The sequence below is a fragment of the Somniosus microcephalus genome, chromosome 2 (assembly GCF_052327205.1).
Source record: "Somniosus microcephalus isolate GS21.2 chromosome 2, FLI_Smic_1.0, whole genome shotgun sequence".
Lineage (NCBI taxonomy): Eukaryota > Metazoa > Chordata > Chondrichthyes > Squaliformes > Somniosidae > Somniosus > Somniosus microcephalus.
Window position 1 is genome coordinate 180,117,350 of NC_140988.1, and position 24,909 is coordinate 180,142,258.

The 24,909-nt window shown below is 47.6% G+C and overlaps 1 long non-coding RNA gene across 2 annotated transcripts in view; it reads right to left on the bottom strand.

Moving 5' to 3' along the window:
- Positions 1-2,749: 2,749 nt before the first annotated feature.
- The window catches only part of LOC147123140 (uncharacterized), a 373,953-nt gene continuing 351,793 nt past the window's right edge, over positions 2,750-24,909 (bottom strand). For both annotated transcript variants that reach the window (XR_015073692.1, XR_015073690.1), the window contains exons 2-3: positions 5,855-6,236; positions 2,750-3,649 (exon numbers count right to left, since the gene is read on the bottom strand). This is a non-coding gene — a long non-coding RNA (uncharacterized LOC147123140). The remainder of the gene's footprint in view (positions 3,650-5,854; positions 6,237-24,909) is intronic.

A 24,909-nucleotide genomic window follows, 5' to 3' on the forward strand; every position in this document is an offset into this window, starting at 1 on the left:
AAACCGGTCCTGATAATGGATGGCCGGTGCCTGTTTCAGTCGGGCACTTCATTTACGTATGTAAATCGGGATCCTATCACGTACACATGACTCTGGTGCAATTTTCAGGTACCAATGGATAGACTGTGCACCGCGCACACCCTGCCCATTGGTACTAGGTGCAGAGCAGCTTAACCAGTGGTATTTAAAGGTTCAGTGCCCACAGGTCACTAATCAGATGCAAATCAGGCAAAATCATCAAAATGGCCAAGGATGTCACATTGGGGCCTGATGCCAGGATGATTGCCAGCAGGAGGGCATTACACAGTGAGTTTAGCGCTGGGCTAATAATCATTAGTCCCCAGCATGAATTTTTCACCCCTACCGGTGCCGCCATTTTCAGCGGCTGTTAACCCGCGACCACAGTGGCACTGGCAGCTTTCGTGTCACACTCGAATTTTTTGACCATAAAGACTGTGGCATAGATGTCGTTAAACTGTTGTATGAGAAATCAGTTGAAATAAATTTTATAAAAAGGAACCATGAACCTCTTGGTCAGGAGTTTACTGGTGTAAATCGCGCAGGAGTTCAATTAAATTTTTAACAACAGACTTTTGAAGAACTATTGGTGAGAATATGGTGTTAAATCTTCCTTAATTCTTGGCCTTTTAAAAACAGACTTCTAAACTTAGCATATTATTTTATCAGTTCCTCAACTGAAAAACCCAATGTATAAAATTTAAGGAAATGCAGCTTTGATTTTTTTTCCTGAGATTATTACAACTGTAGTCCAGTATAGTTTATTTTAAAAGTATTTACCACCTGTAATATTTGATTGACTGGTGGGGGGGGGGGGGGGGAGATTTGATGCATCTCAGTGGAAGCAGTTTTCACTCCAATTACATAGTCTGAGCTCTCCATAGTTACCAGTTATCTCAGCAGCTGTTTACTGTACGGTTTACAGCTCACTGCCGCTTTCTCCTGCCTCTCCACACTGTTAATGGCTGCACGTATGGGCGTGCTTTGGAGCAGGCAGTAAGAGGAGCGGTGACGTATCAGCCTGTGGCTCAGTTGGTAGCACTCTCGCCTCTGAGTCAGAAGGTTGTGGATTCAAGTCCCACTCCAGAGACTCAAGCACAAAAATCTCGGCTGACGCTCCAGTGTAGTACTGAGTGCCGTCTTTCGGATGAGATGTTAAACCGAGATCCTGTCTACCCTTTCAGGTGGATGTGAAAGATCCCGTGGCACTATTTCGAAGAAGGGCAAGGGTGTTATCCCCGGTGTCCTGGCCAATATTTATCCCTCAATCAACATAACAAAAACAGTTTATCTGGTCATTATCACATTGCTGTTTGTGGGAGCTTGCTGAGCACAAATTGGCTGCCGCGTTTCCTACATTACAACAGTGACTACACTTCAAAAGTACTTCATTGGCTGTAAAGTGCTTTGGGATGTCCGGTGGTCATGAAAGGCACTACTTAAATGCAAGCCTTTCTTTTTCTTTGATGTCCAAAAATCAATGAGCCTGCGTCAATTCAGTCTTGCATGCCAATTGACGTTATGCTCCTGATAATTAAAATACTTGCAGTGAGTCAGGTAATGGCAGCGCTGCCGACCTGCCCAATATGGCGAACACCGCGTTCCTCGACAGAAGTGGGCAGAAGTGAGGTGGACACCATTTTTTATTCAAAACTGGCCTTAAGGTTTGAATTTCTAGGCCATAGCATTATACAGCACAGAAGGAGGCCATTTGGCCCATTGTGCCTGTAAAAAAAAAGGGCTTAATTCAGCTCTGGTGTGCCAATAAATAATTCATTAGCTCATTAGCAGGGGAAGGAAATCCTGTTTGGGCAGCAGAAACATGGACTGTTTTACAATTTGGATTAAGATATAGGCTTGGATTTTCCTCTGTGGGGCGGAGTTTCCAGGTCCGCCCCACACTCAACCCATTTTCCTGGATTTAGACATGTACGGTGGGTTCCTGGCGGGATACCCGCCATCAAGAGGGAGCCTGCCAGTGCCATCCAGGAAACTCCAAATGTACTGCAGCGGGGTGCCACTGTAAATGATTGGGGCGGTTTGGAGGAAGAGGAGGCTGCCACAAAGCCCTCAGCCTCCATTTGGGTATTTACTGCTGCTTCCCAGGGCCTTCCTCCACATGACAACCCTGGGAAGCAGCATTAAGCGTGGTTGAGAACAGGAAAATCCATTGGGACTCCAGGCCACAATTTACGGTGTGCAGGGTAAGAGCAGGAAGCCACTGTTCCACGAGATCAGGGAGGCAGATTCTGGTTGGGTAGGTAATTTTCTGACATTCTTCATCAAGATGGCATCCACTTTTTTTCAGGATTGCAAAGGAGAATCCCTCCCCTATTGTTATGATGGAATAAAAGGACCCTCCTGTGCATCTGGCTACAGCTAACCAGCGATCTTCAAGATTGACACTGGCTGCAAAAAGTGGAACATTGCTCCATTCTACAGCAAAGATGTTCTTCACTTTTATGAGCATAAATAATTCACTAAAAATATATTTAATAAAAGAATATAAATAAGGCAAATGTTTGAATCCACATATTTGAGGTAGAGTCTGGGCAACAAATCAAATTTCACACATTTTCATAATCTTAACCATCAATCTTCCTTAAAACCCAAGTTTGTTGACATTTATTCACTACTTTCCTGATTTACCTGATTATCTTTGAATTGTTTTAAACCTTCAATATATACTTTGGCACTTGACTGAGGTTCCTCAATGAAAAAAGAAATACTAGTAGTTTAGTAAGTTTAATTGTCAGAAATTGCTTTACATAAATTCAAACATTATGCAATACAAGTAAATCTTGAAGACACAATTTGTTTTTCATTAGTGGACAAAAAGAGTGGCACATATAATTGCTTTAGTATGGGTTAAGTGCCTTGCTCGTGCAGCTGACACTCGATTCATTGATCTCACACAACTGATGGCAGACCCAAAGTAAATTTTCCAGATTTAGTAGGGTGATGGGAAGAAACAAGTCTTCTTGGGGCCACCCTTACCGATTGTGGCAAGGTGACTCCAGGGTTGCCACTAGTTATGTGAGATCTACATATGGGAGCTGGCAGCACAAGCACAGCACTTAACCCAATATAAAAGTAGCTGATAACTTGCATCGAGAGCTTCCTTGTGTCAGTTGGATCTCAATCAAGCACTAATGGGCTGATTTTTTTTTCTTTAAATCCGGCTGCCAACGGGAAACCTCGCTGGTCGAGGAGGCAATTTCCGAAAATCAGCCCAAATGTTCAATCAGAACTTATATTGCTAACTTAATTCAGTAACTGGCCATAAAAAGCAATAAACCTGCAGGAAATTCCATCAACATATCATTCAGAGAGGACAGCTATAATGGAGCAGGAGGTACCACAGGAATTAACTGTAAATCTGATAAAATCTTCACGAGAAGCAGGTGAGCCATCAGTTCCTCAGCTGGAAATTGTGTGTTAATAGAATGTGTGACCCTGGTGGGACTGTAGTATAAGAATGTTCTGTCTCAAAATACAAAGTTAATAAACATTTTGTGTTCTTCTGGGGAAAAGAAACAGCAGACTTTATTTTATTTCTGGTAATTCCCAAGTCTGTCACACCAGCTTTTATCAGTTGAATGAATGCATTCAGTTGTTTCGTATCCTTTCCCTGGAGAATCAAAACAAAGTCATTTTTTAATTGCCTTCTTTTCAAAAAGGCAGCTTGGTAATTTTCCACTGTATTAAAATCTGACATGTGTCCTGTATTGATAGAAAATAATCTTGTTAGGAGTCTCAAGGTGGTTGAGACAACTCGCTGAGGTCCCCTACACTCATGCTCAAGTGGAGGTGTATTACAGAGAACTGAACATAAGTGACACATTTTCTATGGCACTTGCATTCCTTTAGGTTATTTTATAATTTAAAATGACCAAAATTACACATTTGAAATCATTCATTGTACAACAGCCTAGCTCTATATGACTGTGTCACTGCTGGGGGCTAGTTTCCTTTAAAGTACAGCAGTAAGTAAACTCCAACTGTCAACAAATGGAGATGTGGGAGAACAGCACAAACTCTACTCCATGGACCAGTTTGGTGTTTACACGTGTATGCGTTTCTCAGTCATGAAATAATGGGGTTGATTTTGTTTTGGTGCGGAGCGCAAAATGGGGCTGACCACTTTGCCTGCCCAATGATGTCAGTAGGGGCAGATCGATTTTGGTGCTCAGTCTTCATTTAAATAGAACAGACACATTGCCGCGACTAATTGCGCTGCTTATAGGCAACTTGCCGTTTGGTAGGGTGGTAAATCTGGGGGTAGGGGGATGCTCACCATGGGCTGGCAGCAGCATCTTAAAGGGGATGGTTGGAAGCACTGGGGGCTGGGGGGAGGTTAAATGGATCAGCAGATTTCAGGGGCAGGGAAATTTTATAAGCACCCACTGCAGAAAGGAGATAAATTTAAGAAAGCCTTTAAGGCTCAAAACTCTCAATAGCGCAATTAGTCGCAGACTGAAAAAAAATGAGTGCCAAACCTGCTTCCAGCTTCCAGCTTTCCCTGACTGCAGCGAGGGAGCTCTTTAAATAGTGCTGTAATGGCTGCCTCGCAAAATATACCGCTCATGATTTGTGGTCAGGCTGAGCACATAGCGATGGCACGGATTGATAGCAAAATACTGCAGATGCTGGAAATCCGAAATAACAACAGAAAATGCTGGAAAAACTCAGCAGGCCAGGCAACATCCGTGGAGAGAAATTAGAGTTGACGTTTCAGGTCAAAACCCTTTTTCAAAACTGGAAAAGAAATAAAATAGATCGAAGGCAGGGCTGCGATAGAACAAAAGAAGTAAAAGAGACATTAAGAGGTATTCAAAACCAGACGAGATGGTAATAGGACAGTGAAGACAAAGGACGGCTCAGATTAGGTGTGAAGTGTACTGGCAGGATGAGAGACAGCTGTCATGTGGGAGAGAGAAAAGAAAGGAAGGGGGGGGGGAAGGGAAGACCCAAAACAAAGGGGTGGAAAAAAAATATAAGTAAAAATGTAATAGGGGCCGAGGTTATGATCTGAAGTTGTTGAACTCGATATTGAGTCCGGAAGGCTGCAAAGTGCCTAATCGGAAGATGAGGTGCTGTTCCTCGAGTTTACGTTGAGCTTCCATGGAACAATGCAAGAGGCCAAGGACGGTGAGGTCCGAGTGGGAACGGAGCGGTGAATTAAAATGACAGGCGACCGGAAGCTCGGGGTCACCCTTACGGACTGAACGGAGGTGTTCCACAAAGCGGTCACCCAATCTGCGTTTGGTCTCCCCAATGTAGAGGAGGCCGCATCGTGAGCAGCGAATACAGTATACTAGATTGCAAGAAGTACAAGTAAATCGCTGTTTCACCTGGAAGGGGTGTTTGGGGCCCTGGACAGTGGGAAGGGGGGAGTTATAGGGGCAGGTGTTACATCTCCTGCGCTTGCACAGGAAGGTGCCAGGCGAAGGGGAAGGGCTGTTGGGGGTGATAGAGGAGTGGACTAGGGTGTCTCGGAGGGAGCGGTCCCTACGGAATGCTGAAAGGGGAGGGGAGGGGAAGATGCGTTTGGTGGTGGGATCACTTTGGAGGTAGCGGAAATGGCGGAGGATGATCCGTTGAATGTGGAGGCTGGTGGGGTGAAAGGTGAGGACAAGGGGAACCCTATCGTGGTTCCGGGAGGGAGGGGCAGGGGTGAGGGCAGAAGTGCGGGAGATAGAACGGACACGGTCGAGGGCCATGTTGTGGTAAACCACTTTTATCGTTCACTATCGTTACACTATGGTTATCACTGTTTATATCGTTACACTATGGTTATCACTGTTTACACTGTTGTATCACTACACAAGGTTACCTCTTGCCACGCTGTTATACCTGGGCTGACCACAGCTGACTCCGCCCATGGCTCCACCTGCTTGCCCAGGTATAAAGGTGGTCGACTGGCTGGTATTCCTCCTTGTTGGATCCGATCACCCACGAGGGTGGGCTCTGTTATTTAGCCAATAAAAACCTATAGTTACTAACTTAACTCGTCGCTTTTCATGAACTGAATTGATAGGTATATCACGTCAACCACGGTAGAGGGGAATCCTCAGTTGCGGAAAAAGGAAGACATGTCGGAAGCACTGGTGTGGAAGGTGGCATCGTCGGAGCAGATACGGCGGAGACGGAGAAACTGGGAGAATGGAATAGAGTCCTTACAGGAGGCGGGGTGGGAGGAAGTGTAGTCCAGGTAGCTGTGGGTGTGAAGGCAAAGAGTTAGACTGAACATGCAGTGGGATACAGGCTCCTCATAACTTAAAGCGCAGATATACCCTTGTGACTTTGATTACTATTATTGCAGCACACCAAAGTAAACTTTGCGGCTGAGGGGGTTTAGAAATGAGTGAAAGAGGATATGAATGCTAAACGCAGGCGATTTATTGTTTAGCTGGAGTCTAAAGAATGCCTCCTCCCCCAGGAATTTTAATTTTTGACACCTAATTTGGTGGGGGTAATTTTCACCTACACCACCTGAGTGATAAACTATCAGAGCACATGCCTACACGTCGTAGACCAGCCCACACTCCATTTTCATCCCACTGATTTCAGCATCGTGGTTATGTTACTGGACTAGTAATCCAGAGGCATGGACTAATAATCCGGAGATGTAAATTCAAATCCCACCACAGCAGTTAGAAAGAAAGAAAGACTTGCATTCATATAGCGCCTTTCACGGCCACTGGATGACCCAAAGCGCTTTACAGCCAATGAAGTACTTTTTGAAGTGTATTCACCGTTGTAATGTAGGAAATGCAGCAGACAATTTGCGCACAGCAAGCTCCCACAAACAGCAATGTGATAAGGATCAGATAATCTGTTATAGTGATGTTGATTGAGGGATAAATATAGGCCAGGACACCGGGGTAACTCCCCAGTTGTAGAATTTAAATTCTGTTAATTAAATAAATCTGGAAATAAAAGCCAGTATCAGTAATGGTAGCCAATAAACTACTGGATTGTCGTAAAAATCCAACTCGTTCACTAATGGCCTTTAGGGAAGGAAATTTGCTGTCCTTACCTGGTTTAGCCTCTATGTGACTCCAGACGCACAGCAATGTGGTTGACTCTTAGCTGCCCTCTGAAATGGCCTAGCAAGCCACTCAGTTGTATCAAAACCGCTACGAAAAAATATAAGTATAAAACCGGACTGACCACCCAGCATCGACCTAGGCACCGGATTCGGACAGGACAAAGGCACACCCAGCCCAGTCAACCCTGCAAAGTCCTCCTCACTAACATCTGGGGAGTTGTGCCAAAATTGGGAGAGCTGTCCCACAGACTAGTCAAGCAACAGCCTGCCATAGTCATACTCATAGAATCATACCTTTCAGCCAATGTCCCAAACTCCTCCATCACCATCCCTGGGTATGTCCTGTCCCAGCGGCAGGACAGACCCACCAGGGGTGGCGGTACAGTGGTATACAGTCAAGAGGGAGTGGTCCTGGGAGTCCGCAACATTGACTCAACCCCACTGAAGTCTCATTGCTTCAGGTCAAACATGGGCAAGGAAACCTCCTGCTGATTACCACCTACCACCCTCCCTCAGCTGATGAATCAGTACTCCTCTGTGATGAGCACCACCTAGAAGAAGCACTGAAGGTAGCAAGGACACAGAATGTACTCCGAGTGAGGGACATCAATGTCCATCACCAAGAGTGGCTCGGTAGCACCACTACTGACTGAGCTGACTGAATCCTGAAGGAGATAGCTGCCAAACTGGGCTTGCGGCAGTGATGAGAGAGCCTGCCGAGGGGAAAAACCTACTTGACCTTGTCGTCACCAATCTACCTGTTGCAGATGCATCTGTCCATGACAGTGTAGGTAGGAGTGACCACTGCACAGTCCTTGTGGAGGTGAAGTCCTGTCTTTACACTGAGAACACCCTCCAACATGTTATGTGGCACTACCACCATGCTAAATGGGATAGATTCAGAACAGATCTAGCAGCTCAAAACTGGGCATCCATGAGGTGCTGTGGGCCATTAGCAGCAGCAGAATTGTACTCTTGTGCTGAAGACTTGTGCTCCAGAACTAGCCGCGCCGCTAGCCAAGCTGTTCCAGTACAGCTATAACACTGGCATCTACCCGATAAAGTGGAAAATTGCCCAGTTTTGCCCTGCCCACATAAAGCAGGACAAATACAATCCGGCCAATTACTGCCCCATCAGGCTACTCTCAATCATCAGCAAAGTAATGGAAGGTGTCATCAACAGTGCTGTCGAGCGGCACTTACTCACCAATAACCTGCTCACTGATGCCCAGTTTGGGTTCTGCCAAGACCATTCAGCTCCTGACCTCACTACAGTCTTGGTCCAAACATGGACAAAAGAGCTGAATTCCAGAGGTGAAGTGAGAGTGACTGCCCTTGACATCAAGACAGCATTTGACTGAGTGTGGCATCAAGGAGCCCTAGTAAAATTGAAGTCAATGGGAAACAGGGGGAAAACTCTTCACTGGCTGGAGGTATACATAGCACAAAGGAAAATAGGTGTGGTTGTTGGAGGCCAATCATCTCAGCCCCAGGACATCACTGCAGGAGTTCCTCAGGGCAGTGTCCTAGGCCCAACCATCTTCAGCTGCCTCATCAATGACCTTCCCTCCATCATAAGGTCAGAAGTGGGGATGTTCGTTGATGATTGCAAGTGTTCAGTGGGCTGATAAGCGGCAAATAACTTTCGCGGCACAGAAGTGCCAAGCAATGACCATCTGCAACAAGAGAGAGTGTAAACACCTTCCCTTGACATTCAAAAGCATTACTATCATCAAATCCCTCACCATCAATATCCTGGGGTCAGCACTGACCAGAAATTTAACTAGACCAGACACATAAATACTGTGGCTAGAAGAGCAGGTCAGAGGCTGGGTATTCTATGGTGAATGTCTCACCTCCTGACTCCCCAGAGACTTTCCACCATCTACAAGGCACAAGTAAGGAGTGTGATGGAATACTCTCCACTTGCCTGGATGAGTGCAGCTCCAACATCACTCAAGAAGCTCGACACCATCCAGGACAAAGCAGCCCGCTTGATTGGCACCCCATCCACCACCTTAAACATTCACTCCCTCCACCACCAGCGTACCCTGGCTGCCGTGTGTACCATCTACAACAGGGATTCTCAATCTTTGCTTCTGAGACCCCCCCCGCCCCACACTATGTTGTAAATATATCACGGACCTCCATAACACAAATACTTTTTTTGTATAAAAGTTAGTTATACAATTAACCAGATATATTTATCACAAGAGCGTATTAATTTCTGCCCTTTCAGCATGTAATACACATGCAACAACTAGGGGTGGGCATCCCAAGAATCAAAATATATACTAAAAATATGTAATGATTATTTCCACCGGTTCTTCTATTCTCTCTGCGCATGCGCACTCGATCCAGTCGTTCTTGTGCAGTACCTAACGGGGCGGTGGCTGCGGCCTGCACCGCAACATTTTCCTCCGCTCCGTGCAGAGAAGGTCAGGGGATCTGATGGGGTGGGGGGGCGGGGAGGAGGATATCGAAGGGGGATGAGAGGGGATCAAAGGGGGGTGAGAGGGGATCGAAGGGGTATGAGAGGTGATCAAAGGGGGGGTGAGAGGAGAGAGGGGATCGAAGTGGGGGAGAGAGGAGAGAGGGGATCGAAGGGAGGGAGAGAGGGGTTCGAAGGGGGGGAGACGAGTGTGGGTGAGAGAGGAGAGGGAATCAAAGGGGTGGGAGAGGATAGTGCATGAGAGAGCAGAAGGGATCGAAGGAGGGTGAGAGAAGAGGGGATCGAAGGGAGGGAGAGGAGGGGGATCGAAGGGGGGAGAGAGAAGAGGGGATTGAAGGGGCGAGAAGAGAGGGGATCGAAGGGGGGGATAGGAGAGGGGATCGAAGGGGGGATAGGAGAGGGGATCGAAGGGGGGATAGGAGAGGGGATCAAAGGGGGACAGGAGAGGGGATCAAAGGGGGGGGACAGGAAATGGGATTGAAGCTGGGAGAGCAGAGGGGTTCGAAGGGGGGGGAGAGGAGTATGGATGAGGGAGGAGGGGGAATAGAAAGGGGGGAGAGGAGTGTGGATGAGAGAGGAGAGGGGATAGAAAGGGGGAGAGGAGTGTGGATGAGAGAGGAGAGGGGATAGAAAGGGGGGAGAGGAGTGTGGATGAGAGAGGAAAGGGGATAGAAGGGGGGAGAGGAGAGGGGATCACAAGGGCGAGAGGAGAGGTTCAAAGGGGGGAGAGAGGAGAGGGGATCAAGGGGGGAGAGGAGAGGAGAGGGGATTGAAGGGGGAGAGGAGAGTGGGTGAGAGAGGAGAGGGGATCAGGGGGGAGGAGAGGAGATGAGCTCAGAGGGGGAGAGGAGGTCAGGAACTCGGGGAGAGGTCAGGGACGCGTGGGGTGGGAGGAGGGGAAGAGCACGGAGAGAACCATGGGGATGGGGAAAGAACGTGATCCAGGTCTAAAGGGGGCGGGGGGGGGGCGGAATGAGAGCAAGAATGTGATCACGTTCTCCCCTCTTTGTTAGATGTGGATCACATTCTTCCAAGCCCACCCCCTTTACACCCGCACCACGTTCTCCCTCTCTGTCCCATAGACCTAGTTGATTTCTCAGAAAGCCCGGCGCGTGTGCAGCAATTGACATCATTGGACTGGACGAAATCAGGAAGTCATGACACTGTCACTATTCACTTTGTACTCAATAAACCTGTTAACAATCTGTGACCCACACAAATGCCCTATCTATGGGGGTGGGGGGGAGGGGTGGAGAGAGAAGGTCAGAAACTAGTTGAGGGGGAGGTCAGGAGTTTTTGGTGAGGAAGGTCAGGAACTTGTTGAGGGAGGACAGGAACTTTTTGTTGGTTGAGAAGATCAGGTACTTGTTGGGGGGGATAGAAGATCAGGAACTCAGTGGGTGGAAGGAGGTCAGGAACTTGTGGGGGGGGGGTGGTCAGGAACTTGCTGTGCGGGGGAGAGGGTCCTAACCCATGAGAGTGAGCACTGTCTGGTCTCTGAAAGCAGTACTGTGTCTGAAGCCTGGCATTCAGAACGAATGAATCAAATTAAACATTGCAAAGTACTTGATTACTCAGGCAGGCAGGATCCAATTACACCTTCCAGACAAACTGCTCAGTGTGCCTTGTCCTCCAAGGGATCTAATCAGAAATCTGGTCTTGTCATCCAAGGGGACCAATCAGAACGTTGGCGTTGCAAATACACACTGCCTTAAAAATATCCTAGATGGTAATAAAAAAAATCACCTGAATGGTGAGTAAAGCATGATACCCCAACCTCAAATGGGTTAACATATCATCAGATACCTCACATGGATGAACAAAGCAGCAGATACCTCAACTGGGTGTGCAAAGGATCAGATACCCCATCCCCTTCTGAAGAAATGTTGCCTGCTCTTCCCATAGATGTTGACTGACATGCTGTTTTCCAGTATGTGTACTGTTGTAGTAATTTGATTTTTACTTCCCTATAAAGGGAAAAGTCATATTGTGAAACTGCACCACATTAATTCCCAATTCTAGAGAGGCGCTGCGATGAGTTTCCAGGTCCAACCTCCTACCTCATGGATTATTGGAGCGGTCGCCTGCACATGACCGGATCTGCGGGGGTAGGGCCGGGGTGCAATTCATCCAGTTAACCATCAACATCACCCCCCTCAGAGAGCTAGGACTTACCTAGAAGTCGCAGGCTTACTGTCTCCAGGTGAGTTGCTCCGAATATCCCCATGCGCTGCTGTCTGTCCCCAGGTGCGTCTCTCACCTCCTTACGCTGCTTTATAACCACTCACCTTTTTGAAACATCGTGCTGCTGCTAATAGCTTCCAATCGCTGTCCACTTTCCTGTGACCTCACTATACCGCATGCGCATTGTGGGGCTGTGCAGATTTGAGAATGGGTGCCGCCATATTTTGTTAGGACAAATTTTTTTTTATTACTTTTGCTTTCTGTGGTAAACCACTGTTATACCTGTCTGTATGTATATGTGTATTCCACTAGGTACAGGTCTGGACATGCCTCGGCTGACTCCTCCCACTATTCCAGGTATATAAGTGACTACCTCCCAGTCCCTTAGTATTCTGGACGGGTCGACCACTCGAGACTAGACCTTCATTCTTTAGTTAATAAAAGCCTGGTTGTTACTCGCTTAACCTCAGTCTTTTGAGTAATTGATGGCGCATCACTTTCACATTGGTGGACCCCTTGAAACCTCCTCGTGGACCCCCGGTTGAGAACCCCTGACCTACAAGATGCACTGCAGAAACTCGCTGAGGCTTCTTCGACGGCACCTTCCAAATCCACGAGCTCTACCAACTAGAAGGACAAGGGCAGCAGGCGCATGGGAACACCATCACCTACAAGTTCCCCTCCAAGTCACACACCATCCTGACTTAGAAATATATCGCCGTTCCTTCATTGTCGATAGGTCGGACAGCACTGTGGGAGTACCTTCATGACACGGACTGCAGCGGTTCAAGAAGGCGGCTCAGCACCACCTTCTCAAGGGAAATTAGTGATGGGCAATAAATGCTGGCCTTGCCAGCAACGCTCACATCCTGTGAATGAATAAATAATCATTTTTTTAAAATGGACAGGCACTCCACTCCACAAGATTACTGTCCAGGCACTGAATGTTAACATTACCTGCAACCCCCCCACATGTATTTTCCAGGATTTTGGAGCATACTGTAATTCTGAATGTAGATCTCAGCATAATTTTTTTAATTAAATAAAACGTATCACCACTCCATCCTTACCATTTTATTTTCAAACCCTGGTGATTCTACAAGTGTAGTAAAATAAAGTCTGTTAAAATATTCACAGTAGGGAATATCCTCCTTATCTCAAAGAATAACTGTATAGTAGTCTTAAAGCCAACATGTAGGCATGCCCCAGAAAGTTCCTTTGTGAAAAATGAAAAGTTTGAGAACAAACATACATATTTGTAACTGAGACTCTCAGAATCCATCAGCTCATCTTAGGTTTTTCTGATACAAATTTGTTCATAATCAACATTAGAAAATAAAATCTGATTAATTCTGACAGTTTTCAGTCCTACCTTCCATATGATCTGATTGGTCAATGTTGGCATCATCCAATCCCAGTTTAAACCCCTAGACATCTCATGTGAAATTCTGAGAAGCTGACACATGGGTTGGGATGCAAATTTTAAGCTCAAACACTGGTGCTTAACATGTGTGCTTCTCTCTTTACCCCTCCTCCCCCATCCAGTTGATGGAGCTTTATTCCCATAATGAACATTTTTAAGATGTTCATAGCTCCGGGAACAATCAAAAAGAATCAAGTTGCTCTGGAATCTTTGCTGCAGAACTGCCATGTTAGCCATATGACTTTTGTACATTTACTTTATTTTTGATGTAATTTAGGATAATATGCCATCATGCTCTGTTTATTACAAGATCAACTGCCCTGTCAGACTATTAAACAGAGCAGAATACTTTTATCTGAAAGGAAAAACAACAGGATTTTTACAAACATATCCTTTTTTAATCTCACTTGCAATGTTTGCAGATTAGATTTATCAGTCTTTCATACTCTTGAAATGTCCCAGCAGCTATGCATTAGGATCAAACTATAGAACCTTGGCTACCTCACTGAAGTGTGGCCATAAAAGACCTGAAAACAGTGCTCGTCAATTTTCTTTTGTTTGCTCCCAGACCAGTGATATGATGTCATAACGTAAATGTTGTCAAAACAGTCGCTTGCACGTGATATTATCACGCTGAAAGTGATTCATGCTTTTCTGGCTTATCCTCCTCTCCTCCTGAAATATTTGTCAAACACCTCTGATATAAAAACAAAGGCCCTTTAAATTGATGATCTCCGTTAGTGCTCAAGATACCATACTAGAGCCACTCAACCAGTACAAACATACCAAATGCATCATACAACTGGAATTATTCTCAAACGACATACAGTGGAAAAAAACCTGCTGTGTATTCATTGTTAGAACTCCAAATACGCAGAGGATATGTTGAGATTGGTTAAATAGTCCAGCAGTCATAATGGCTCATTTCGCATAACATAAACGTTTGTGGTATGGAAGAAATCAAGCACACCCGGCATCTATTGTAAGAGCGTTTCTCCATTTAATTTAGTTGAAGCCCATTATTGTTTTCCTTCCTTTTGTAGAAGCTATAATGTAGAATAATCACTTTAAACTCTGTAATGAGGCAATGCTTTCTACAGCCTGGCCATTTATCCAGTGTAGTTAGTTGTTATTGCCTTAAACATTAGCTCCGAATAGTGTCGGAAAACAAAGAAAGTTATATATGAAGTTTGAGAGAGACAGATTGTTAAACCAGGAAGTACTTCAGAACAGGAATTATGTGCTCTTCTAAAATGAATTAGTTTGGCACATTAACAACATTAAGTCTTGTAGCACCATTTGAATTACAATTAGATTTTTAGAAAAGGGGACCATATCAGCAATGAGTCCTTGTTAACCAACTAAGGTGCTCATGTTATTGTAAAGAAATATCCACCAAAAGACCCGAGGGAGAAATTCAAGTAGCATCGCTTTCCAGCATGAAATGGGTGGCGTGATGCGAACACACGCCCAAAGATCTCAGCCCGAGGCTGCATGATACTGGCGCGCTATGGATGCCAATCAGGTGTCCCAATGCAGCTCCCTGGTCGGGGCCTGAGGAATTTCGGCCAGATCCAGTGACGAGCCAGCCTGCAGATAGGTCCGGCATGGGAGGCGAACCAGGGGGGTGGAGGGGGCGAGAGTCTAGGTTGGCAGTGTCCCGCAGTACTTTTGAGGAGCACCTCTGCTCTTCACGATGCCACAGAAATTAAACTATTGTAACTTTCTCCTTTTTGTGGGTGGCCTCCAAAGGATCGTTGGTTAGGCCGCTAAAGACCTGGAACAACTGGACGGATCATGCGCACCACAAGCTCCGCCCAATTAATGGCACTTTCGGTCGGGGACCTACAACCAGTGTTAGGACCATGATTTGCATTTGCAGGCTGCTTAATGCCTGTTTCAGGCAGATGCTCTGCCCATCTAGAAGTCGGCGCCTTCCAATTTAGAAGCCAGCACACCTCAGGGGGAGGTTTTGTGCCGGAGATCATAACCCCAAATTGGTCCAGCTAACCTCAATTTTGCGCTAAAAAATGGCTGAAACAAGGTTGAATTTCACCCCCCATTATTGCTTAAATAATTGTTAATGATACGCCATTCACTGGCCAGCCAGCCGAGCTCATTGATGTGATCTGAAGGGATAGACCTGTCACTGGAGACTGGGATTTAAAAAAAAAATTTTTTTATTCATTGATGGGATGTGGGCGTCGCTGGCTGGCTAGGCCTGCATTTAGTGCCCATCCCTAATTGCCCTTGAGAAGATGGTGGTGAGCCGCCTTCTTGAACCGCTGCAGTCCATATGGTGTAGGTACACCCACAATGCTGTTAGGAAGGGAGTTCCAGGATTTTGGCCCAGCGACAGTGAAGGAACGGCGATACAGGTCCAAGTCAGGATGGTGTGTGGCTTGGAGGGGAACTTGTAGGTGGTGATGTTCCCATGCGTCTGCTGCCCTTGTCCTTCTAAGTGGTAGAGGTCGCGGGTTTGGAAGGTGCTGTTGAAGGAGCTTTGGCGAGTTGCTGCAGTGCATCTTGTAGATGGTACACACTGCAGCCACAGTGCGCCGGTGGTGGAGGGAGTGAATGTTGAAGGTGGTGGATGGAGTGCCAATCAAGCGGGCTGCTTTATCCTGAATGGTGTCGAGTTTCATGAGTGTTGTTGGAGCTGCACTCATCCAGGCAAGTGGAGAGTATTCCATCACACTCCTGACTTGTGCCTTGTAGATGGTGGAAAGGCTTTGGGGAGTCAGGAGGTGAGACACTTGCCGCAGAATTCCCAGCCTCTGGCCTGCTCTTGTAGCCACAGTATTTATATGGCTGGTCCAGTTCAGTTTCTGATCAATGGTAACCCCCAGGATGTTGATAGTGGGGGATTCAGCGATGGTAATGCCATTGAATGTCAAGGGGAGATGGTTAGAGTCTCGCTTGTTGGAGATGGTCATTGCCTGGCACTTGTGTGGTGCGAATGTTACTTGCCACTTGTCAGCCCAAGTCTGAATGTTGTCCAGGTCTTGCTGCATATGGACACGGACTGCGTCAGTATCTGACGAGTCTCGAATGGTGCTGAGCTCCCACTCAGCTCCTGACAACCCTGTGACCCAGAGGTCATGTCAACCACTACGAGGTTTACTGATGCTCTGTGCCGGTAAACTGCAGTTTAGCTGGTTAAAATCAGCAGTACCCCTGCAGTGTCGCTGCAGTGATCTAGGGGTGCCCAGGCCTCGGCTCTCTGGGTTAAGCTAAGTAGGGAGTGGGGGAGGGGGAAGCTATCCCTACAGGGTGAACATGTGCATTCCACATTGGGCAAATAGAAACTTTACTGGTTTGGATTTTCCAGTCAGTGCGGAGCGAGAGTCGGTGGGAATCGCGGACTGAGCGGTGAGTATAAAAGGCTCCAGAGACCAGGTAAGGCCTCAGTGCGGAGCGAGGGTCGGCGGGCTGAGCGGTGAGAATAAAAGGCTCCAGAGACCAGGTAAGGCCTCAGTGCGTCGGCGGGAATCGCGGGCTGAGCAGTGAGTATAAAAGGCTCCAGAGACCAGGTAAGGCCTCACTGCGGAGCGAGAGTCAGTGGGAATCGCGGGCTGAGCGGTGAGTATAAAAGGCTCCAGAGACCAGGTAAGGCGTACCAGTCTCCAATCTCGGAACTCAGAGGGAAGGAGAGAAGTAAAAATAAATCGAAGTGTGACGTCAGTAAGTGATTGGTTGGTGAGTATTTCTCTCTTTTTAAACCTTAACTCTGTGGTTTATAGTTTCTAAAGTCTCTGTGGTGTAGCGGGGACTGTTTATAAACCAGGGCCCTTAAATATATCATTTAGCTGTAAGGTAACTTCAATTCTGCAGTTTATATTTTCTAGGGTCTCTGTGGTGTAGCGGGGACTTCTGCCATACAAGCGCCCTAGAGTATATCTTTAATTGGTGGTATTGAATTAATTTAAATTAATTAAAGGGTAAGTCATGTCAGGACAGCCCAGCCCCGTGTTATGCTCCACCTGCGCTATGTGGGAATTCAGGGACACTGCCGGTGTCCCTGACGACCATGTGTGCCGGAAATGTATCCAGCTGCAACTTCTAGCAGACCGCATTGAGGCGCTGGAGCTGCGGATGGATGAGTTTTGGAGCATTCGCGATGCTGAGAGGGTCGTGGATAACACGTTTAGTGAGTTGGTCACACCGCAGGTAAGGGCTACACAGGCAGAAGGGAAATGGGTGATCATCAGGCGGAGCAGTAGAAGCAGGCAGGTAGTGCAGGGGACCCCTGTGGCCATCCCCCTCTCAAACAGGTATACCGATTTGGATACTGTTGAGGGGGATGACTTACCAGGGGAAGGCAGCAGCAGCCAACTTCCTGGCACCGGGGGTGCTTCTGCTGCTCAGGGAGGAAAAAGAGTGGGAGAGCAATAGTGGTAGGGGATTCTATCGTAAGGGGAACAGATAGGCGTTTCTGTGGCCGTAGACGTGACTCCAGGATGGTTTGTTGCCTCCCTGGTGCCAGGGTCAAGGATGTCACTGAACGGCTGCAGGGCATTCTGAAGGGGGAGGGTGAACAGTCAGAGGTCGTGGTTCACATTGGGACCAACGACATGGGCAGGAAGAGGGATGAGGTCCTGCAGCAAGAATTTAGGGAGCTAGGTAGCAGATTAAAGAGCAGGACCTCAAAGGTTGTACTCTCTGGATTACTCCCGGTGCCACGTGCTAGTGAGTATAGGAATAGGAGGATAGAGCAGATGAATGCGTGGCTAAAGAGTTGGTGCAGGAGGGAGGGCTTTAGTTTCCTGGATCACTGGGTCTGCTTCTGGGGAAGGTGGGACTTGTACAAGTCGGACGGGTTGCACCTGAACCAGAACGGGACAAATATCCTTGCGGGGAGGTTTGCTAGCACTGTTGGGGGGGGTTTAAACTAACTTGGCAGGGGGATGGGATACAGAGTGGAGCTATAATAGGGGGTGATGTACAGCCAAATATATAGAAAAAAACAAGTCAGCTTGGAAGGCAGAGCAAATATGTAACGGCACAAGGGAGTAGGGCAAGGCTGGATGGCATTTATTTTAATGCAAGGAGTCTTGCGAATAAGGTGGATGAACACATGGGAGTATGATATTGTTGCTATCACGGAGACATGGTTGAGGGAGGGGCAAGACTGGTAGCTCAATATTCCGGGGTATAGAATCTTCAGGCGAGACAGAGGGGGGGGGGGTAAAAGAGGAGGGGGTGTCGCAATATTAATTAAGGAGTCAATTACTGCTGTAAGAAGTGATGCTATATTAACAGGTTCCTCTAATGAGGCCATATGGGTAGAACTTAAAAACAAAAAGGGGGCAAGCACTTTGCTGGGAGTGTACTATAGGCCCCCAAACAGTCAGGTAGAGATAGAGGAACAGATATGTAGGCAAATCTCAGAGAAATGTGCAAATAATAGGGTAATAATAGTGGGGGATTTCAACTTCCCCAATATTAACTGGGATAGTCAGAGTGTGAAAGGCTTAGAGGGTGCAGAATTCTTAAAGTGCATCCAGGAGAGCTTTTTGAGCCAGCATGTAGAAAGTCCTACAAGAGAGGGGGCGGTACTGGACCTAATTCCAGGGAATGTGGCCGGGCAAGTGGTAGAAGTGTTAGTAGGTGAGCACTTTGGTGACAGTGACCATAATTCGGTGAGATTTAAGGTAGTCATAGAAAAGGACAGAGATGGACCGGAAATAAAGGTTCTAAATTGGGGGAACGCCGATTTTAATATGATACGGCAGGATCTGGCCAAAGTGGACTGGGATCAGCTACTTGTAGGAAAATCCACATCGACGCAATGGGAGTCTTTCAGAAAGGAAATTGAGAGAGTACAATGACAACATGTTCCCGTAAAGGTCAAGGGTGGGACCAACAAGCCCAGGGAACCTTGGATGTCAAGGGATATACGAGAATTGATTCGGAAAAAAAGGGGGGCTTTCGGCAGATACAATGGACTAAAGACAGAGGAAGCCCTAGAGGAGTATAAAAAGTGCAGGGGGATACTTAAAAAAGAAATTAAGAGAGCGAGGAGGGGCCATGAAATAACACTGGCGAGCAAAATAAAGGAAAATCCTAAGGTGTTTTATAAGTATATTAAGGGCAAGAGGATAACTAGGGAAAGAGTAGGGCCCATTAGGGACCAAAGTGGCAATCTGTGTGTGGAGCCAGAAGATGTAGGTGGGGTTTTAAATGAATTTTTTGCATCTGTGTTCACTATGGAGAAGGACAATGTAGACATAGAAATCGGGCAGGGGGACTGTGATATACTTGAACATATTAGCATCGAGAGGGAGGAGGTGCTAGCGGTTTTAGCAGGCTTAAAAGTGGATAAATCCCCAGGCCCGGATGAGATGTATCCCAGGCTGCTGTGTGAGGCAAAGGAGGAGATTGCAGGGGCTCTGACACAAATTTTCAGAACCTCTCTGGCCACAGGGGATGTGCCAGAGGACTGGAGAACAGCTAACGTAGTACCATTATTCAAGAAGGGTAGTAGGGATAAACCAGGGAATTACAGGCCAGTGAGCCTAACATCAGTGGTAGGGAAATTATTGGAAAAAATTCTGAGGGACAGAATTAGTCTCCATTTGGAGAGGCAAGGATTAATCAGGGATAGTCAGCATGGCTTTGTCAAGGGAAGATCATGTCTGACCAATTTGATTGAATTTTTCGAGGGGGTGACTAGGTGTGTGGATGAGGGTAGTGCAGTGGATGTGGTATACCTGGATTTCAGTAAGCCTTTCGATAAAGTCCCGCATAGGAGACTGGTGGTCAAGAAGGTAAGAGCCCATGGGATCCAGGGTGCCTTGGCACATTGGATCCAAAACTGGCTTAGTGGCAGAAGGCAGAGGGTGATGGTCGAAGGTTGTTTTTGTGACTGGAAGCCTGTGTCCAGTGGGGTACCGCAGGGATCGGTGCTGGGTCCCTTGCTGTTTGTGGTCTACATTAATAATTTGGATGTGAATGTAAAAGGTATGATCAGTAAGTGAGCGTACGAAACAACATCCTGAATAAGCTCACTAACACAAGATGGGGAACAAGCCCGAAAACATTGCGGACCAGTGCACTTGCTCTTTGAAGAACAGTAGCCAGCAAGAAAGAGCGACTCCGTCAAACATCAGATGAGAGACACCCTCTGCATTGTCATACACCTACACCCAGCCGCCTAAAGTCAAGAAAGAGCTTCATGAACAGTGTTGTTCCATTACAATCAACCTCATCTGAAGCCCACATCGCCTTGTGGAAAGACCGGCCCGCCAGTCTTGAACAACCCCCAGCGATGGAAATTTTACTTGATGAAAGCCTTCCCCCAGGAGCTAATTGCAACTGGGCAACCTGGAAGTGCCTTAACAGACTTAGGACCGGTGTAGGTTGCTCAAAGGTGTCACTAAGCAAATGGGGATATTCAACCAGCCCAACAACTTGTGAATGTGGAACTGAGGCACAGACTATGCAACATCTCCTGCAATGCCCATCGTTAGAGGAACCGTGCACTGTTGCAGATCTTGCCGAATTCAACAACAAGGCTCAAAAATGTGTCCAGTTCTGGCTGGGCTATGTATAGACTGTCCGTGGACACGATAAGAAGTAGTAAGTTCGTAGATGACACGAAAATTGGTGGGGTGGTAAATAGCGAGGAGGGTAGCCTCAGTCTGCAGGACGATATAGATGGGTTGGTCAGATGGGCGGAACAGTGGCAAATGGAATTTAACCCTGAAAAGTATGAGGTGATGCATTTTGGAGGGACTAACAAGGCAAGGGAATACACAATGAATGGTAAGACCCTAGGAAAGACAGAGGATCAGAGGGACCTTGGTGTGCATGTACATAGATCCCTGAAGGCAGCACAACAGGTGGATAAGGTGGTTAAAAAGGCATATGGGATACTTGCCTTCATTAGACGAGGCATAGAATATAAGAGCAGGGAGGTTATGATGGAGCTGTACAAAACGCTGGTTAGGCCACAGCTGGAATACTGTGTGCAGTTCTGGTCGCCACGCTATAGGAAGGATGTGATTGCTTTGGAGAGGGTGCAGAGGAGATTCACCAGGATGTTACCTGGGCTGGAGCGCTTCAGCTATGAAGAAAGACTGGACAGGCTGGGGTTGTTTTCCTTGGAGCAGAGAAGGCTGAGGGGGGGACCTGACTGAGGTGTACAAAATTATGAGGGGCATAGATAGGGTAGATAGAAAGGAACTTTTTGCCTTAGTAGAGGGGTCAATAACAAGGGGGCATAGATTCAAGGTAAGGGGCAGGAGGTTTAGAGGGGATTTGAGGAAGAACTTTTTCACCCAGAGGGTGGTTGGAATCTGGAACTCACTGCCTGAAAGGGTGGTAGAGGCAGGAACCCTCACAACATTCAAGAAGCATTTGGATGAGCACTTGAAATGCCACAGCATACAAGGCTACGGACCAAATGCTGGAAAATGGGATTAGACAGGGCTTGATGGATGGTGCAGACACGATGGGCTGAAGGGCCTCTTTCTGTGCTGTATAACTCTATGACTCTATGGGCTAAAAATTCAGTTTGGGGCGCCAAGCTCGCCTGGGCGCCGGAATTACCGCTGCGCGCGGAGCCACTTGTGCCATCAGGATATTCAGTTTCTGCGCCCCAATTGGAAGCGGGCCGCTAAACGAGGCTTCCCGCGCCCCGCTTGGGGCGCTGAAACTGAATATCGGCGCGCAAAGTGCCGCAGCGCCACCCGCTGCGGCACGGCACGCTGCGGTACTGCAGGCCTTCCTCCCACTGTTAAGGGGGAGGTGCCTGCAACAGCGCGATCCCCGCTCGCGAGTGCCGGCAAATGAGCCCGGCACCAAGGAGACGTGCCGGGCTCTCGGGAAACAGCCGGCAATGCCGCGGGGGGGGGGGGGGGGGGGGAGGGTGTAGGAGGTAGGAGGCCGGGGACGGAGGTGCGGGCAGGCGGCCGCCGAAAAAGCGGCCGGCCGCACCTCCACCTTAACTAGCGCCACTACCGCCACAGGTTGGCCCCTGTGTACCGGTCGCTATTTGCGGCCGGCGCGGAAGAGGCGGGCGCGACCTAATATGGCGTTCGGGGCGGTAGCAGGGTGCCGCGCACACCGATGACGTCATCGGTGGCGGCGCAGTGCTACAGGCTAACGCCGCCATTAGCGCCCCGCTAAATATCGCGGTGGTTGTGGCTAGTGGCGCTAAAGCCTCTGAGTGGCCTCTTTGGGCGCAAACTGGTGGCGCAAGCAACTGAATTTCTAGGCCTATGTATCATTTGGTGACTTCTTAGGAATGGTGATTGATTTCTGCCTGTGTCAGACATCTGACTGGCCAAAAAAAAATCTCAATTAATCATCCAATCCCTCTTCACTCCTCTCAGCTACATCAGAAATTAAATTGTGTTCATTTTATTCCAAAATTGTTTATTAAGTATTCATTTGTGTTTGCTTAAGATGACATAAGAATTTGCTTTTTGTACTATTGTATCTCTGTACTGCTCTCTTGTGTCCAACCAAACAATAACAGCTGCACAACATCATTCTTCAACAGCACCTTCGGGTTGAATTTCCATCGGAGTTTCTCCCAATCGCCTGTTGTAACGTTGTCAGAGGATCCGCAAAAACCTTTGGTGAACAGCGTTTACCCTATTTCTTCGAGGTTTCCGCAGATCTTCCACCAAAGTTATGGTGGACGATGAGGAATTCGGATTCTAATTTGGTTGAATGAGAATTTGCTACTCAGTGGGGGCGAGGGTTTATTCCTGGGGAAATTGGAAAATTGCTCATTGATGTTGGAGAGGTAGAGTTATTCCAGTGTGGATGTCTGATGTTAAACTGCATACTTTAATGGTGGGGAGCGGGGGGGGTGGGGGTGGGGGCGGGCAGAAGGAAAATGGTCCAGGTCTATGTGGGCTGTATGGGGATCTGTTCGGTGCATGGTCCATTGTTCATACTCTCTCTGTTTTCTAGTATTTTGTTCTCAGCTCTTTTCCTTTACTGGATGGCCAGGAGTTCCAATGGGTGGGTTTCAGTGCTGCGAAAGTCATTTTTTTATAATGCAGCGACTACAAGCTTTTTAGGCTCAGCTGCGATTTGGGCATCTACACGTTTTACAGCTGAGGGGAGGTTTTCTTTTTAAGCTGACAATTCCCAACGTCTACAATTTCTGACAAAAGGTCATCGGCCTGAAACGTTAACTCTGCACATCTCTCCACAGATGCTGCCTGACCTGCTGAGTATTTCCAGCATTTTCTGTCTTTGTCTACAATACACTTATGCTTCTGTTCAGTTTGAAATCCAGCCATTTAAATGTGCATACTATTGAAGGATCTTTGTGCCGGCCCTTTCCAAATCTGAGAAAAAGGTAGACGTTGGGAACAATGTAAATTAAATTTGTTTTGTTAATTGGAGAGTTTTTCAGGTGATTTGATTACAGTTTATTGTAAATAGTAGATAGCTGACACTTCTGAAGGGAGTGGAAGAGTACAAAAACATGTCATGCATCGTTGGGGGCGTTCCACTTTGTTAAATAAGTCGCATAACGTTACGCTCACAAGCTCAATAGTGTTAGAATGTTGTGACTTCTCATATTTTTACAAAAAATAGATATAGCAACAAGTTTTGCATGTAGTATGCATTTTCCTCCACATATTTTGAAAATCTTTTTGGCCGCCACCTTGGTTTTTCCGCTAACATGAGGACTTGTTTATAATAAAAGAGCCTAAAAAATTAGAAGAAAATGATGAAGCCTTCCTATACAAGAAAATATTCTGGGGGAAAAATTGGGTTGCACCCCCTTTGGAGCGCTAATTTCGCCGGGGTGCTACTTTAAGCACTCTGAAAAAATTAGCGCCCCCGCACTCGAAATTTACTGGTAGCGCCACAAGAGGGAGGCGGGGTGCTACTGGAAGCGCCCCACATCCCTCTTGGGGCTCTGCGAGTGAATATCACGGCACTACGTGCCGCAGTGCCACGCTCTGTGGCACGTCGTGCTGCGGTACTGAAGGCCTTCCTCCCCTTATTAAAAGGAAGGGGCCTAGTGCAGCGCTACCCAGGGCCCAGCTGGGCCACCAGGGATCGGGGTGCTGGCAAAATAGCCCGGCACTCAAGAGAATTGCCGGGCTCACGGAGCGCAGCCGGCACCCCGCGGGGGTGGGGGGGCTGCACAGAAGGCAGGGGACAGTAACGTGGTCAGGTGCTGGCAGGCGGCCAGCAACAAAAATGGCCGCCCGGTCCCTCCCCTTTAATTTGCGCCACTCCGGCCACAGGTAGGCCCCCCTGACCCTGTTGGACATAGCGTTCGGTGGTAAGTCAGGGGGCGCTACCGAAGATCGCGGCCGGGACGCTGCGCACGGCGATGACGTCATTGCCGGCGGCGCAGCGGCGCGCTAACGGTTACCACCGCCGCTAACCTCCCGCTGAATTTCGTGGGAGGTGTTGGCGGCGCTGCACCCAGGCGCTAGTTGTTTTGCGCCCCATTAGAACGGGAGGCGCAAATCAACTGAATTTTTCCCCGTGTTTAAAATGGTTCTATTGCTTTCGATTGGATGCCTAAAGGTTGATTTCATAGGGCTTCCCGGACCTATAACAATCGGCTAAAGAGACTCAACAAGGTAGCAGACTAGCTCCCAACATGCCTCTGATGCCAGCATGTAAAGAGCCTGAGACAAGAAAACGTTAAGGCATTTGTAACTTTCACTGCACTGGCAGTGCACTGCCTGCCCTGGAATTTAGCTAGAAGATCTCTTGTTGCACAACTCTGCCACCCTATCCATGGTGAATCTGAGCCTCTGTATACATGAAGCCTCCATCAGATTTAGA